This window comes from Pleurodeles waltl, chromosome 8 (assembly GCF_031143425.1).
Source record: "Pleurodeles waltl isolate 20211129_DDA chromosome 8, aPleWal1.hap1.20221129, whole genome shotgun sequence".
Lineage (NCBI taxonomy): Eukaryota > Metazoa > Chordata > Amphibia > Caudata > Salamandridae > Pleurodeles > Pleurodeles waltl.
In genome coordinates this window covers 1,521,803,014-1,521,821,142 of record NC_090447.1, presented here as the reverse complement: position 1 = coordinate 1,521,821,142, position 18,129 = coordinate 1,521,803,014, and the positions used below count along the sequence as shown (strand labels likewise).

General features: G+C 46.1%; 1 protein-coding gene across 3 annotated transcripts in view; it reads right to left on the bottom strand.

Moving 5' to 3' along the window:
• Nucleotides 1-18,129, bottom strand: part of LOC138248884 (oocyte zinc finger protein XlCOF6-like) — a 256,396-nt gene that overhangs the window by 21,052 nt on the left and 217,215 nt on the right. For all 3 annotated transcript variants that reach the window (XM_069202862.1, XM_069202864.1, XM_069202861.1), the window contains one exon: nucleotides 16,769-16,842. The gene's annotated coding sequence lies outside the window, so the exon portion shown is untranslated. The remainder of the gene's footprint in view (nucleotides 1-16,768; nucleotides 16,843-18,129) is intronic.

Here is an 18,129-nt window from a genome sequence, read left to right as displayed (position 1 = left end):
AATGGAATATAGAAATTCCCATCCTCCTGAGGGAGCGGCTACCACTTGCATCACCTTTGTGAAGACTCATGGTTCGAAAGTGAGGACATATGGTAGGACTTTGAACTGATAATGTACAAACAGGCATCCTGCAGATTGAAAAAAACCTTCTAGTCTTCTGCATTCAGCACTAGCAGAACCTGAGCCAGGGACAGAATTTTTAACTTCAATATTTTGAGGAACCAGTTCACAATCCTAAGGTGTAGACTTGGCCTTAACCTGCCGTCCTTTTTTGGGATCCGAAAATATCTGGCATAGCACCCCTGTGCCTTTTCCTGTTCTGGCACCAATGCCACTGCACCCTTGAATAGAAGGTAGTGGACTTCCTGTCGGAGTATTTGCAAGTGCTTGAGCAGCAGAGTGTCGGGATGGGATGGGGCTGTTGTTGGAAGGGTAGAGATTTCCCCCTCTGTACAATTTACACATGATAGACTTTCATTTTTGAAGACAGTGAGATAACAGTCCTCCAACTGTTTGATAATGATCTGGTAGAACAGGACTAAGGCTGCTTCTCTGCTGTAGCTGGGAAGTGGAGCAGGAGGTGGGGGGGGGCAATAGCTGGCTTTCGTCCTCGACCAAGCAGTTTGGATTGTTGCAGGTTGTTTTGCTGTTTGTTCCAAAAGGAACATTCCCAGTTAAAGCCTCTACGTGTGTTGTATTGTCTGTAGTCTCTTAATTGAGATTCAAGACCTAATCATCTAGCTATTGCCTTGCTATCCGTAAATCATTCAGGAGAAGAGTTGGCCTTTACTACAAAAAGTTGATTCACCAAATGGAAGGTCCATTAGTGTTGGCTGGATGCCCTGTAAGAAGCCCAATTTCCTGAGCCAAACATTGTAACAAAGGGATACTGATGAACCCATAACCCTGGCTACTGAATCAGCCATTTCCATGGCAGACTCCATAAGGTGTTTGGCCGCGGTTTGTCCATTTCCAACTTACTCTTAGAAGGGCCCCCTAAGATCTTCTGAAAGGTTGGGGTGACTGCTTGGGCAGCATCCAGTGCAGCATATACATATCTGCCTAGCAAGCAAGTGGCAGTGAGGGATTTAAGTGGCATGGTACCTTCTGAGAAAAATGTCTTTGCCATATGCTCCATCTTTTCAGATACTCTATCTGCTGGGGTTGAGGGAAATGATTCTGAGGTCGTTTTAGATGAGCATGAGGCCTAAACCTCTAAGCTTTCAAGACAAGGCTGAGCTAATAGAAATTAGGGATCTCCCATTGGTGGTTTGTTTCTTCTTGTGACTGATCTACAGACCAGAGAGGAGGTCGTTGTTTTTCCCCAAATTACCAGTATAGGCTGAGGGAGTGCCTCAGTGATTGGTGGAATAGGTTCAGATGAATGTGTAGAGGAATGAAGGACTTCGGTTAAAATATTAGGTGTTAATTCTGCTGTAAGTAGATTTTCGTCAAACAAATCAGCAGCGTTCCTTAGTACAAAATGGTAAGAGGTGAGTTCTGGAGGGAGAATGCCTGAGTTAATTACTAGTGTCCATTTCGGAGATGTATCGAAGTCAGTAGTACCTGTCAGGTTTAGGGCTGTTTGGTCATACTCATCATTGTCCCAATCATCTGGATCATCTTGAGGATCGAAGTAACCCATTGCAAATCTTTCTTCTTCGAGAAGCCTTTGTGCCTCTCTTCTTGACCTATGCAGCTTCATAGGCAGCGTTTCTGAATGAGGTTTTAAGGTAGGCAAAGAGAAAAGTTAAAGTGGAGACACAAAGGAGTAACTGATGCTATCAGATGCTGCAAAGTCGGTGGAGTGTCCTGTGGCACACATTGTGTTGAGTGCGACACCAATGAGATGTTAGGTTCCTCGACTGAAGGCGCTTTACTGGGTGCCAAAAGAGGAAGGAATGTAATTCTCGGCATGATTTTGTAGATGTAGGAAGTGGTAGAAGATTTGCCCAAGATACTTGTAGCAAAGGGTAGAAAGGAGTGAACAGAGTTGACTGAAACAGCGTTGGCATTCTTACTATGTTATATGATAGAGAACCCATTGGGACAAGCGGCGCGCCAGTGGGGATCATTCTCTAGTAAATACACTGAGCATGGCGTTCAGAAAGTTTGTAGAGTCAATCCCCAGATCCTGAAGTTTGGGGTACTGTGTCCTAACTGGGGTCTTGAAGACGGCACCACAGGCGGAACTGCACCCAAAGCTGACATTAGCTCCTTCGGTGCCAATGGCATTGCGTCGATCTGAGTTGGCGCTGATGTGTCTGCATCTTCCAGAGGGCATTCAATGTCCTATTATGGACAAGGTGGTCACAGGTCCCAGGATGATTTTGAGAATGGAGATCTTAATCTCAGACACAAGTTCCTACGACACTGCTTTTTCATCAGCTCTGGACATAAATGTTTCGGCTTTCCTTTCTTACAGAGCCTTGGGGTGCATCTTCTGGCAGGATTCGCATCTGTTGACAAGATGGTCCAAACCCAGGCAGAAGAGGCAGATTTTGTGAGCGTTCGGAATTGATATTTGCCTTTCATAATCTTTGCCAGGTTTGAATCCGGATTGCTTCTGTCGGGTCATTTCGGCAACTGGACTTGAAAAAATATTCAGAATAAGAAATTGTGGAATTAATGATTCCCTTTTACTGAAGAAACCTCTTCAGAAACCCCTCGATGGAACAGAAAAAAGGGAACTGATGTCAGCACGCAGACAGGGTCCTCTGTGACTCTAGCGATGTCATGCAGTTCTGTGAATTGAGACGACTTGAAACTGGTGCCCCCTGCCAGCATGGGAGTGCTATTAGACAAAAGGTACTGGATCCATCCTTGCACCTGGGGTAGTCAAAAGCTTAGGAATCTGAAGGCAGAAGAATCCATCAGAAGTAGCTTTCTCTATCATTGCCCTCTCTGACCTAATAGACGGTTCATCCATATGTCAGGTCATTTATTGGAGAGATTCAGGTCACCAAAAACATGTTTAATGTTTGGTAATGCAATTCCTCTGTTGTAAACGGACTGAGTCAATGTTTTCAATGCGATTCTTGGCGTGCCCCATCCCAGGGTAGTGCTCCCACTTCCCCAGTTAATCCTATTCAATTCTCCACTCCTAATGGGATGGGTGTGTTCTGTAGGACCCATACTAGCTTTGGTGGTATTATCATTTTGAAGAGTGCCCTTCTTCAGAGTGGTGTTACCGGGAGCAACCGGCAACAGATCACATCAAGTCGTAAGTCTCTCTTTTTTTTTTTTTTATAACCATCTTAATTGTTTTGGATGAATAAGTCACGAAATGGTGTAAACACATTGGACATGTTGAGCGATTTGCAAAGGTCCCATACAAACACATAAGTAGATATGCTATGATTCATCCTGTAAAAGGTTGACAACCCATTGTGGTCCCGCCCAACCATAGTCCCCGCGCGTGATAGAACATTACAATAGCATTTTACATTCCCACTGTGATCATGCAGTCCCCAACCATTTAGAACAAATTTTATCGAATGTCATTAGACAGCCCCTCGCCTGGTAGACTGGCAGTTCCATCCTAGCGCACCAGTCCAGTACCCACCTCCATTGTGATAGGGAGGGAGGGGTGCTCAGCGCCCATCGGGTAGCAATATCTCTTTTAGCTATAAGCAGTGCTATGCCCAAAAACAATTTTTGGGGCTCGTGAGCCATTGACTTCCTCCATTACCCCCAGAAGATCCGTCAACTGGGAGGATTCAAGGGTGGGCTCCGGCAGCGTGGAGAGCTCCCCTAGGATTAGCGACCAGTAACATGTGATAACTGGGCAGGACTAGAATACATGAAAGGAATCAGAGTGATTGGCGACGTCTATTACACTGTGGGTTGGCACGCAGCCCTCCTCGGTGGAGCCCGTTAGGGGTTAAGTATGAGCTGTGCAGATAATATGTTTGTATTAAGCGTAATCTGGCTGATATGGTTGGGGTGCGTGGTGCCATCAGTGCATCTCTCCAGTCGTCGTCTTCTATTGGCCCGATCCAGGCCTCCCAGCGTGAGCGCAAGGGCTGAAGAGATGGAGAGCCATTCAGCAGTAAGGAGCAATATATTTGTGACACCCCCCCACTGCACCCAGGGAAGTCGTAGGTCTCTCAACACTGATTCTAGAGTTTCTTTCAAAAATAGATCAAGTGTCATGTATAAACCCAGATATTTAAATCCCACTTCAGAGACTTTCATACTCTGGGCAGTTCTCCTACCAAACTCAAGCTTTGGCTTTGTGTACAATTTATTTTGCACAATTTATTTTATATCTCAAGTATTTGTGTAGTCGGGAAAAAGTCAGAAAATGTGTGACAAAGACTCTCAGGAACTGTATAGGCACATAAAAGTGTTGTCAGCGTAACTGACATTTTTTCCTCCTCTAAGCCCGTGGACAGTCAAAAACCCTTAATCACTCCTAAAAAGATCACCCAGCATATTATTGTCTCCACACACAAGGTAAACAGTAGAGATGACAACAGAAATCACTGTCTCATGCCTCTCCTCAGGAAGTATTTCAAGGAGGTCCCGCCTTTTACACGAACAACTGATCTTCGGTCTTGGTACAGGAGCGCCACTCCGCTACAAAAAACACAACCAAATCTAAACCTGTGCAATACCAGGAAGAGAAAGAGCAAATGCACTGCATCAAATCCCTTTTCCATATCCAATTAGATTATCGCTCGCGGGGCAGTACTAGACTGGATCTGTGACATCCGCATCGAAGACCGATTGATCCATATGAATAGGAGAAAACTGGCCACCAGTTTGTCCCAGATCTATATTTAAGAGTGAAATTTGGCGGTACGATGCACAGTAGCCATGTGCTTTCCCTTCTTTGAGGATCAGAATTATAAACTCCTGAGTGAGATCAGGGGCAAAGCTCCCATCTTTCTAGCTTCATTACTTGTTGTAGCTGGGGACTCAGCTGAGTAGAAAGCGTCATGACCAATTCCACTGGAATCCCAGCAGGGCCTGGTGCCGGCGCTTTCTTCGTGTATTTGATAGCCTCGCCGACCTCCTCCAGAGAAAGCTCCCCCTTCACAGTCGGTCTTTCTCCCTCCCCGCCAACATCCCAAAGGTTGACAATTTAAGGTCTGCAGATTATTTCCCAACTTCCCCCTCCACCTTCAGATGCTTCACCTTGCAAAAGGCTATAAAGCAGCACAAATTCTACTAGTATATCTTTGCCTGTTGCTCTCACCTGCCCAGTTGCCATAGGCATCTTGCCTATCCACCTTGAGGCTGTCTCACGTCTACCAAGCCAGCCAGCAGCCGACCTGCCTTATTCCTACGTCTTATCAATTGAACTGACTAGCCAGGTACTGTAGCTGCGCTTTATCACTTAGCTCCAGCTGATAGGGGCCTTTATGCGTCTCATTCTGTTCTAGCAGCTTGGGCCGTATGCTCCAGTATGATTTTCCACCTTAGCTTCGTTCCATCGGCTGTACTTTGCAATTTTCATTTTAAGAGCAGTGGCAAGTTGAATCCTGTCCATCAATACTGCCTTGCTAGCTTCTCACTATATTTTCCTGGGAGTTGACTGATCCCTCACTTTCCTGAAAGTACAGTTCTTTATCTGCAGTTCCCAATCGTTTGAACTATACCCGCCTCCCACTGACTTCAGCGTTTCTCCCATCGTCCTCAAGAGTGGTGATTTGTCTGATATACCGTAGCCAACAGCACCACATTCCCACTAGTGGGATTTTTAATTATTGACTATCTTGTCCAGTCTGGAAATGTTTTGTGGTCTTCTGAGAAGAATGATTACAACCCGTCTCCTGGACGCTTCAACCTTTGCATATCAGCGAGTCTGATTGCTCTAACAAATTGTGAGATGTGAGTCTGGTGTGCAGTGAACAGTCAATGTGTGTTTTTTTATCTGTATTTACCGCCATATTGCTCAAATCTACTCCTATATATGCATCTGCAAGTCTACATCTATCAGCAGGGATACCACCCTTTCAAGGACTGCACAGACAGTGATTAATGTAATAGTCTGCCCCCTACCTCCCTTCAACGCAGCATAACGTCTGTTAGGATTCAGCCACCTGTTGTGTTCTGGGTGGTTTTGACTAATACTGCCACCCCTCATAAACCTCAGGAGAAGCCCATGTGCACCAAGATAACATATTGCCCTCTTCCCAAACATTTACACTGCATTCCCACCAAGCGAGTCTCCTGGATTAATATCACTTATTGAGAGTGTTGTTTAATATAATGAGCGACAAACCCTCTTTTGATTTTATTCTGAAGGCTGTTGACTGTCAATCAATTATGTCTATTTTCTGGTTTGTCATCATGAAGCCATATGAATTCCTGGAATGGGTGCGTAGACAACGGTGGCTTTTGTATTACACATATGAACATCAAGATGTTCCTATTTATAACAACCTCTTCTATCACGGACTTACTGAGCACAGAACCACTTCCCCCTCCAACATGTGGAAAGGTCTGTTGCCCAATCCCCTCCCTATTACACTTATCTAAACTACATCTATTTAGCTACCACCACAACAATAATCTGATAGAGTTCCACTCTGGTGCAATTCTTTTCCAGTGCTCGCTTCACTTATGCTCCTTACAGGAGATGGGGGAGAAGAGGTTGTTCCATCCAATACTAAATGACCCATCGCTTTTGGTGGCTCGCTATGGTTTTGGCCAGCTTCCTAAGAGCCAGAAAGGCTCTTCTTTCAAGTACATCTCCTAACCAACTCTGATGTATGATAAGCAAGTTGTGAACACCATTCAGCTGGGTTCCATTTATGCCCGGGGACCAGTCATCTCTTAGTGTGGTATGGTTAGCCTGTAATCAAGTCAGGTGATCGTTCCCTCTTATCTTTGTAGGATCTCTTCTTTCTCTGGGCCTTTTTCTTACCTTCTGTCCTGAAGGCTTCATCCGCATCCAAGGAGTCATATGTTCTGGGCAGATCTCTGGCCATCAAGTGAGGTGTGACTGATCTCCCTGCTCATCCGGAGGTCCTTGTCTGCCTCTGGAGTAGACTTTGACGCTCCTTGGGCCTCAGAGTCTGGGTGGTAGAGGAGACCTGCGCTTTATTACAAGCAGGGTCATTCTGCAACCAGGGTCTTTCCTGAAGCCATGTCAAGGCATCTACTGGTGTTTCAAAGAAGAAAGTTTAGGCCTGGAATAGCACCTCAACTTTGGCGGGGCATAGAAACGTATATTTTGACTCGAAGGGACTCAGTTTTTGCTTTATGGGGTCATAGATTTTTTGTTGTTTGACGCATGGGGGTATAATTTGTGAATACCATTATTCTAGGTGAATCAAATAGCGTCTCCCCTTTTGCTCTAGTCTTATGAAGAATAAACTCCCTGTCATGTTAGTTGAAATCACGCTATCACTGGCCTCGGATCGCCCCATGTACCCTTTCTATAAAAATCAGGAGGAAAAATGTTCAGGCTCAGCCAAGAACAGCCAGATTTTCAAGAAATCCACTGGTTCCAATCCTTCCACCCCCTCCAGAAATCCAACGAATCTGATATTATTTTGGCCTTTATTGCTGGGAGTATTTGGTCTGTTGCTGTGGGAGCCTATTCACCTCTTCTAGTTCTGGGTTGCTTCTGTTCCCGTTCAGAGGGGACCAGGTCTGGCAGTTCGGGATGGACAGGACCCACTGGAACAGGGTCAAGACAGATATCCATATGGCTAGGTCAAAACCCAGGTGGCATGGTGGTAGAAAAACAATAGAGTGGGATGCGGCCAGGGAGATTGCCACTGCCGGAGATTAATACAAGCATTCCATCCTACACCTTGCTTTTGTTGACATTTTATGCAATGCAGAAATACAATAGCTTCTTCAGCTAATGAATGACTTATACAGGACATCAGCAGGCAGCCTTCAAAGGTTAGAAAAGAAAGGAATGTAGCTTCTTTCGAGAGAACAAAAATATTACATTTTGTTCTGGGAAAGAGCGCACAGTTCAGGTGTCAATTTAATGATTTTTCAAAGATTTTCTACAAATGGAAAAGCACAGAAAGAAACATGCACTTGGAAAGGCTCGCTCACATAAAATATACGTACACATTTCTTCTGTAAATATGAATGGCTGTCAATGCGGGGTGTCTGCGGCCGAGTGATGTTAGCTATAGCACATCTAAAGTAGGCATGATTTCCTAATATTAGAAACGCTCTCACAACAGCGACACCATACACGCTGGGGCTGAAACGGGATATGCAACTAAAGAAAATACTTAGGACTTCTCAGTTGGCAAGTATGTGGCAAGAAAACACTTTTTTGTGGGTTGTGTAGAGATACAAAAGTGTATCAACTATGGCTTATGACATGATATGGACCGTGGTCACGTCTAAAAACAAAAGCCATACTACTGGAGCTTTGGTTTAATGTAGGTATTCCGGCAACTATAAACTTTTCTGATCTACTCAGATCATACACATCAACCAGGAAGGTGTTAAATGATTGTATGTGATAAAAATATGAATACATCCTAACTGGAATGTTTCCTCTCCAAAGACAAGATTAGTAAATGGATAAATGAATGAATGAATGAACCAAAGCTTATAAAGCACAGCAGCTCCTCCAAACCAGAGCATCCTGGCACTGTGCTGATATAGGAGAGCAGACTCCTAATTCCGATAACTAGAAAAAAATCACTGAATAACGTAGGTCTAATATTATTTCTCTAAAAAGGCCAGGCTTTAAATGAGCCTTAAAGACGTACTCCAAGGAAACACCATGAGGATGCTCTGGAAGGGAGTACTACAGACTGGGAATCAGAAATGAGAAAGACCTGCCCCCATCTCTCGCTTTATGCGCCCTAGAAACGCACAAAAGGTTTTGGTTCGCAGATTGCAGGGCCATAGAGGGTCTGTGCATTTAATTTTATCTTGCATGCAGACCCTGCCCATCTGATGAACTGCCCTGTAGGTGTCCATGAAGGTTTTAAACTTTATTCTTTGCTTAATCGGTAGCCAGTGTAATACTTTCAGACCTTGCAGAATCGATTTTCATTTAGGGCTGTTCCATACTGGACGGGCTGCCACCCTCTGAACCTGTTGCAGAATATAAATCAGCTCCAGAGGTGCCCAAGGAAGAGGGCATTGGTATAGTCCAACTTTATATAATCGGTGCATGGATAATACCTTTTATTTTCTTTGTAATACTCTTTTACAGGCGTATTTGTAGCAGACACTATGACGAGTGAACACCGAAAACTGCTATACCCAGGTGTCAACACAGGTGGGTAAAATAAGAGTGGTTGGCACTGGTTAGCAATATTTCTAGCAAAAAAGGACTTAAACTGTTTTTACTCCTATCAGGGTACCTACAAACAGATATCCATGTCCCAATTCCATATGTCGATTTTTTGATAAACAACCTTATTGATTTTCAGACAAAACATGTTAAGGCATTGTATTTCACAGGGTTTGCACAGAGTCATTAATCGGTGGTCAGTCACATTTCTAAACTTTACAACTTAGACCATATCTGTACAGGTCAGCACAGTAATGGTCTTTAACAATTCTAGTGGGGCATATTTTGTATAATGTTTGACGCCAGTTGGCCCGACCATTTCTCCCATATTTTAGTATGTTTGCGGGGCACCCTCGTGCCTCATGTACCGACTTCTCCTATTGCGCAAACCAGTCTACTCCTCACCTCCATCACGCAATAGTGGGTGGTTCAAGCTTATTCCAGCCTGCCGCAATGTCTCTCTTGGCTACAAACAATGCAGTCCCTATAAATGAGCAGTCAGCTCTGGTACCTCCCGCCTCTTCTATCAATCCCAGTAGCACCAATTTCGGAACTTCCCATCCCACTGTCTCAGTAAGTTCCACAGTAATCTTGACCCAGTATCTATTGATGGGTGCGCATGCCCACACCATATAGTAAAAGTCTGCAGGTTCGTCCCTGCTATAAGGGCATACAGGCTTGGGCTGGAGACCGGCTCGGTGTATTTGATCTGGGGAAAGGTAGTTTCCATATAGCTAGTATGTTTGTATCAGCCAGAGGCGGGAGGACATGGAGTTAGAGCTGGGTGCCATTAGCACATCGCGCCATTCCTCATCCTCCAGTGGACCCAGCCATCTATCCTATTTATGTCTAATGTGGGTCAGGTCTCCTGGGGCATCGTTGATCAACATTCTATATATCTGGGATATTCCCCCCCCGCTTCCCCAGCACACCCGTAAGTGTCTTGGCCTCTAGGGGACTGTGTTCCGGAAGAGTCTGCGTGGGGGTTAGATGGGCATATAGTGCATGCCGGAGTTGAAGGTTTTTGTAAAATTGGGTGTAGGAGAGCTGATAGGTCTCCTGAAGTTCCAAGAACGAGCACGTGTGTGTACCCTTCCACACGTCCCCAAGGAGAGTTATGGCCAATTGATCTCAGCCGGCAAAAGCCTCCAGTGCAGCCGATTCCCGCAACCATGTGCCTCTCCATAGATGAGTTTGTCGGGACAAGCGGTTTGTCCAGCAAGTATGACACAGTGCCGCCCTCCATGGCATAAATAGCACCTTGGTTCTGGGCACCATGGTATCAGGGATTGGTGAGCCATTTAACATGCTTAGTATCTGGGGGAAGCTAAGGGTCGCAGGTTCAAGGCGGTACGCAAGGTCTGACCATCCCCCAGCTAGCCAGTCATTCAGGACAAGGAGTCAAGTCTTTGACAGTGGCGCATCGCCAGTGTGCGTCTACTGCCTTTCCACAGAAAGGATGTTATGGCTCTGTCCAATGAGTGGAACCACGGGTGGGTTAAGGGAGTTGATCTATCCTGAAAAATATATAGGAACCGTGGAGGAATCATCATCTTCAATAGTGGTATTCGACTTATGACATTTAGTGGCAGGGACTGCCATTTCAATAGGTCTGAGTTCGCCTGTCGAGTCAGCAGCTGGAGATTGAGGGACCATGTCATTTCCAGGAGGAGTGTCACCCAGACGTCAGGTACTTGAAACTAAGTTTGCAGATGGGTATTACCTCCTGCCATGCAAAGCTGTCTTGTGACGGTGTCAGGGGGACCAGCACAGACTTGGAGGAATTAATTCTTCATAGGAGATGGAGACTGTGTGGTCCCTAACTGGCTGGGTACGCCAGATAAAGGAGGACATCATCCGCATAAAGCGCTATACGATCCTCTTGGTTTGTGTACCATCTCCAACCCTTGAAGAGGTAGTCGGTTCGAAACAATTGAGCCAACGGTTCAATTGCCAGGGCGAAGAGAAGTGGAGATAGGCGGCAACCATGCCGAGTATCTCGTTGAGTTGGGAAGGAGTCAGAGAGGACCCCGTTAATCTGGACTCGGGCTATGGGGTTAACAGAGTGCTTAAATTAACCTGCAGAATCTGGGGCATATCCCAGCATGGGTCACAGCCAGTTGCAAGAATCTCCAGTCCCCTGAGTCGAACGCTTTCTCGAAATCTACCAAGAGTATCACTAGATCTGAAGAGAATTGGGACCGATGGGCTAAGGCCGTCTGAAGCCTACATATACAATGTTGCGTACCTCAATTAGCCATGAATTTGCTCTGATCTGGGTTAAATAGATAGGACAATATCCGTTTAAGATGATTAGCTAAGATTGTGGCAAATAGTTTTACATCACTGTTTATAAAGAAAATGGGGCGGTAGGTAGTCTTACACAGGCTTGAGAAGGGGGCTGGGTCTTTGGAGTGACCACTATGGTTGCTGTGTCCATCCCAAGTGGAAGTTACCTGTGCGACCTACTTCGTTGTACAAGGCAAGTAGCCTGGCAGTATCTCTTTGAAGGCTTTATAGTATTTGGTTGGGAAGCCATCGGGCCCAGGCTCTTTCCAGCAGCAAGCAAGGAGATTACTGTTGCCTTCTCTGCGCTGGTAATGGTTTCCGCTAGGGACTTTGGCTCCGACTGCGGTAGCTGTGGGAGTGGCTCTTGTTCGAGAAATGGGGCCGAGTAGGTGTGGTCAACCAGGGGTGATGTGGCATAGAGTAGTTCATAATATTTGACAAACTCGCCAGCCACCTCTGTCAGATTGCTGATCCGGCGACCTTCTCCATCAATTATTTCTGATATGTCCCGGGAAAATTGTGGATGGGGAAACCAGCCAATACAGTAGCTTCCCATTTGTATCCCCCCCAGCCATAGACCCAAGCCATGGAGGCTCGCCAGAGGTATTTTGCTGCCTCCACTGATCCTTTACGCAGCTCCTCTCTCAGCCCTGCAAGTTGCCTGAAAGGACGTTTCTGAGGGTTGTGTGGTCAAGGCCAGTTCAAGTTGCAAGGTTTGAGTCTCTAATTGTGTGATTTGTTCTATGCGATTGCGCTCGAGAGGGTACGAAGCTCTTGCCTGGCCTCTTATTACTGCCTTACTGGCAGCCCAGAGGATCCCTGAGGAAGAAACCGAGCCATTGTTTGTGTTGGAGTATGCCTGTAGTTCGGTTTGCAGTTGTTGGATGCACGTTTTGTCTTGTAAGTGCCAAGCATTAAGTCATCACATAGGGTGAGTGCCGCTTAGGCTGATCCAAGAGTTACAAGGAGTGGGGCATGATCTGATATGCCTCTAGGAAGGATTTGTATGTGTGAGAGGAGGCCACAGTCCGGGGCCGGCATCAGGATAAGGTCTATTCTAGATTGTGTATGATACACAGCTGATGTGTGTGTGAATTGCCTAGCGTTTGTGTGCCAGGCCCTCCACTTATCACATAGTCCCAGGGATATCAACCAGTCTGAAAACTGTCAGGCTGTTCCACCTCTACATACCGAAGGGGGACACGATGTGTCTTTCATGGGGCCGGGGACAGCATTAAAATCGCCTCCTATTAGTGTTGGCCCATGGGGCAGGCCTAATATGATCTTGGAGAGTGCTTTTAAAAAGGTTTGTCAGGCCTCTGGAGGGGAGTATGCACTAATCAAGTTAATGGCCTTGCCCTCAGGCGTCCCTGTCAATGCCACAAACCTTCCCTGTCCATCTCTCTCTACCCGATGGACCACCATGGGAAAGGTGTGCTGCAGGAGGATCGCAACTCCTCTGGACCCCCGGGTAAACCCAGCATTGTAGATCCTATCATAACCTTGCTGGGCCAGAAAGGGGCAGTGTTCTCCCATGAGGTGAGTTTCTTGAAGTAGGGCAATGAGCGAAGGAAAGCACTGCTGTTCGTTTCACTTTATCTAGGAGACCGTTAACGTTCCATGACATTATCTTAAAGGGGCACATTGCTAAGTTTGCTAGTCAGTATCGTTTCCCAGGAGGGATCCATCTCTCAGGATTGTCTCAACCGGGTTTATCAGGTCTGTGTGTCTATCTGTATCATCAAGGTGCCAACAACTGGTGCTGGACTTCTGTGGGTGCACGTCTAAGCCTTTTACAAATACAACAAAATGTTGAATCATTGCCCTAACCAACAAGAGTGTGACAGTACCAAAAACAAGTACACCTCCCCCCAACCCCCCCTCCCCATACTCCCACCAGAAGCATCTGTCACCCTTATATAGAACCCCTTCTATGTAAATCACAACTTCAAATTAGCGGATGTTGGGCGACCCCACCATAACTTTAGGATCTGATTGTCTAGTAAGTTGCCCCAACAGCAGGGATGTTCATAATGTGTATTTCATCTTGGCCAGTTCTCAAATGTACAAGGCATTTTAAATAACGGGACTTCGGGAAAGATTAGTATTATTGCTTGAGGCAATTCTATCAGGTGAAAGCCTCTCCATTGATATCATTGGTGGGGCCCCATGAGCCCCTGCATCCACACTTGTGTTCTCAGCTGCCGCCCTGGGGGAGTCCTCCCTGCGCCCCGGCTGTGGAGACGCAGACGGCGCTCGTCGAGCAGACCTGCGCCTCCGGGAGCGGGTGCGTTTCTTCAGAGTCTTGGGTTTGGCCTCAGCCCAATGTCGTCTCGCCCCAGCACCAGGAAAAGGGGGAGGAGTTCCACCCCGAGTGGGTCAGCGGGCGATGATCTGTAATCCATTCCCATGCGTAGGCCGGTGTTTTAAAGAACCATGATTTATCGCCATCAATCATTTTAAGGCGGGCTGGGAACAGGAGGGTGTAGGCCAGCCACAGCGCCCTAAGTTTTTGTTTCACCTCCAGGTAGGACCTGCGCTGCTGCTGGACCTCTTCTGTGTAGTTCGGGAAAAGTAGGGTTTTGTTATTCACACATTGGAGATCTTCTCTGGTTCGAGTTTCCTGTAAAACTGCATCTCTGTTGCGAAAGTTGAAGAACCAAACAATTGCTGGTCAGGGTGGGGCGCTGGATGGAGGCCCCTTCGTCAACCCTCGTTGGGCTCGCTCGAGTGCAAACCAGGGTGACAGTCGGTCTGAAGGCATCAAGGTTCTAAACCACTTTTCTAGATAGCCTGTCATCGGTTGAGTTTCAAGGCCATCGGAGAGGCCTATGATGTGTATCTTGTTTCGCTTCGAACGGTTTTTGGCATCTTCAGCTTGTCGGTGGAGTTCCATTGTGCGCACTACAAGCATTGAGACCTGCGAGGTGAGACTTCATCTTGTCCTCAACATCATGGAGTCCTGTTCCGACTTCTGCGAATCTAGCTGTAACGTCACAAAGGTCTTGATGCACCAACGTAACATCCACTCTGACCTCTCCGATCTTCGTTTTGACTGCTTCTCTTGAAGATTGGATTGCCTGAAGGATCGTCGCCAGTTCTGCAGATGGCCAGTTCGTTTCACCAGGAGCGTTCTCCCGTGTGGAAACTGCTGGAGGGCCAGTGGTAAACTGGTCTATCCGTGTCTGGGCGGTCAAGGAGCGCTGTGATTTGTCCTTGCCCATTTTGAAGCTGTTTCCGAATCATAGTACCGGCTCAGCTTGCTTGTCACCCTCTCATGACAGCACAAGCGGCTGAGTCTGTAGACCAGGCCGGCTCCTCCTCTCCCTATTCACTCCCTGTTGCCACCTTCTCACCTGCCCCTTCACTGCAATCCTGAATATTTTCTATTTTGTGCTAGGACTGGGCAGTGAATAGCTGCTGAAGCCCCTGCCTACTAATTCACGTGTGTGCTGTTCCCATCTATTGGTTCCCTTTCTTGAGGTACCTTGGACAGGTAAAAGAAAATGCCCACCCCAGACCACTTAGTATGCATGTAATGACAAGCAGACAAGTAATGACACTTGAATGTGCACTTGTCATCATGCATGTGTGCACCAAAAAAATTACACCTTTTTTGGCTATGCTGCATAGAATTGCTGTATAGCACCGCCAAAAGGCACTGGCAAAGCCAATGGGTCCGTAAAGTGAGACCCACTGGCTTGCCCAACCCTTAGTTATGAAAATATTTTTATGGTTTCTTTCATTGCGAACAGCGCATATAACAGAACAGATTGTTGCAGTACATAATGGGAGTGGAACAGTATATCAGCAAGGAACACAGTCTTACAATCTAGAATACAAATAAAAAGTCACATTTAGCTGTCAGCTAATCTGCTGGTGCGATTAACAGAATGAACATAAATGAAGGAGACAGGATAGTGCTGTGTGCAATCCATCATATAATCAGCAATGGGGGTAAACAAGAATGGGAAGGGAAGAGAGTATGTGCAGAGGTTGGCAGAGGAAAGTAAGTGGTTGCGAGGAAGTGGTGTGATTGTTGTTGGGAGCACGGTTTAGCCATAATCGGGGACACACCGGGTGGGTCAGGTGACAGGAAAGCAGGAGGGTGGGAGGGGAGTGGTTTCTCCAGGTGTCTGCACCGACACTAGACTAGAAGTGGGAACAGCAGGCGTTTGGTGGTTTAGGTCATTGAATTAGCGGTGCAGCATCTATCGTGTCATGTGTACAGGAGTGATCATTGTGTGGCGATTCATCTTGTTCGACTACTTGGAGGAACTGCGTGTATAATGTGGTCCAGTGTGAAGAATTGTGAGGTTTGCAGAGATGTCACTTCTTCATAGTGATGGGCATCTTCCTTTGTTTGCCTCCATTTACGTAGTGCCTAATACCAAGCCATTACCGATGGGGCTGTAGGCGATCGCCAGTGAAGTTTAGGCATACGCTTCGCAAGGAGAAGTGCCAATGCGCTGAAACAAACATGCGCTTTTTATTGCTTCTGGTGCTCGAAGACACCCAAGGCCGACACCTAGCAGGTAAAGAGGTCTGGTACTTCTGTGGCCTCCTGCAAAGCGTCATGTACTGCTTGCCGACAGTGCTGCAGGGTTGGATATAAACATTGCATATGCATAAGATTTGCGTTGTGACACTGTGGGTGGTCAACCTGTGCATTTGGGCAATAGCATGTAATAACCAAGAAAATGAGGAAGGCTGACAAGGGGCTTGGACGATGTACATGCAGGAGTTACAGTCACGAGGTGATTAATGCGAAGCATACAGGTGCGCGCTACAGCCACCTGTGATGGACCGGGCGAGAAGGGTACAGCCTTAAGTAGAAGTAAACAGCAGAGGGTGGCTACGGGGAGGGGTCCTCGTTCATTGCAAGCCTCTTCCATGTGTCTCCGCGCATTATACATAATAGAATCCTACTTACAGGCTGAGCCCTAAAATCACCTGGATTTCGTTTCTTTTAGAAGCAAATCCTGATGGTCTAACTAAGAGCCTTATTCTTGTGATGCGGTGAAGGGATGAGGAGAAGAGGCAGTGGAGGAAAAAGAACCAAAGCAGAAGGATAAAAAAAGACATGAGAAAGAGAAATAAATAAAAGTGTTCAAAGAGAATAGAACATAGCTGGAAAAGCCATAACTGGGATGAATGACCATAATGGGAAGTTGAGAGGAATCGGCTATCCCATAATTTTGGGATTTTCTGAAAAAATGTTACCTGGGTTAAAATGATGCTTACCTTTTTCTTTCATCTGAGAACACTGGAGGTAGAGCTCCTGCAGGTTTCTGGAGCTAGGAAGCAGCCTGCAGGGCCTAGGCAAAACAGAAGAAACAATTCTGTGAGATCTTTACAGACTTCTTAAAGAATTTGAGCTCATATGATAAATGGAGAACAATTAAACATTTAATTGTTCAGAGAGCCTTGTAGTTAGCCTGTTACTGACTTACAATAAACACACATTCCACACTCCCTTTGTGCCCCAATATCATCCGTTCTATTTCAGTCTGTGTGTATTTAAAGTGTGTGTGAATTTGTTTAAGAGTGTCTGTGTTTTTGCTTCTGGACTAGATCAAGGTATACTTTATTTTGGCTCAAAGAACCATCAAAGCATACAAAAATAACAATCACAGGTACAATGTTTAACATATAAAACAATGGCAGTCATAGGCAGTACTAGTATCTGCATCTGGACTAGCCTGTTTGTGTCTGTCTCAGACCCACAGGGCGGTTAAGGCAAGAGCACTCTAGGCTTTGGTCTGGAGGCAGGTATTGGTGTTAGACATTTTTGATGGGGGGTGTTTGTGGCCTAAATCTATCAGTGCCCATCTCCATCACATCTCAAGCTGCTCCCCTGTGTCATGTGTAGGCTACGCCTGAGATTTACTTGTAAGATGTTTTGTTTGCATCTCATTGGTCAGCACCCGTCGATTTCACTTTCTTCCTTGTGCATTTGTCCTTCCATGGCTCAAGCTCAGACTTGGATAAAAAAAAAATGTTTAAATCCTTACTCCTTCCGGCCATGGTTAATTCCTTGTCGTTGTTGCTTGCCTGTTGTTTCTTGCACACCACCTGCACTTTTTGTTTGCCCCCTACCATCTCCAGTTGTCTTCACTTCTCACATTTTGGTTGCACCTAGCATTTTATTTAATCTATTAAGTAAGAGCGAACTAGGCAAACCTAGCATTTTCGTTGGAGTGAAATCCAAAATAGTCAGCTATGAAGGACGTGTATTATTTTCTTTCTCTCTGCAGACAGAAAAGCATCTGACCTCGTACAAATACAGGCGATAGAGCAGATACAGTGCAGTGGGTGGAGAAATGACTCTACTCCCACGTCACTGTACCCCTCAGTCACATTGCAGACCAGCAGTAGCTGGTGAAATCACAGAATGGTGGGGCAGAAAGAAAACGAGGTTAAATGCAGTGAGTGAGCAAACAAAGCATCTAACCCCAATTCCTAAAAGAAGGTTTATCTGGTGTGGGGAGATTTCTGCCACAAAAAGTACTATTGTGCAGCCATGTATCTCCACCCAGCCAGTATAAGAAATAAGCAAGTGTAACATGCACTGCATAGGGCTGCTTAGTGATTGTTCTCCATTG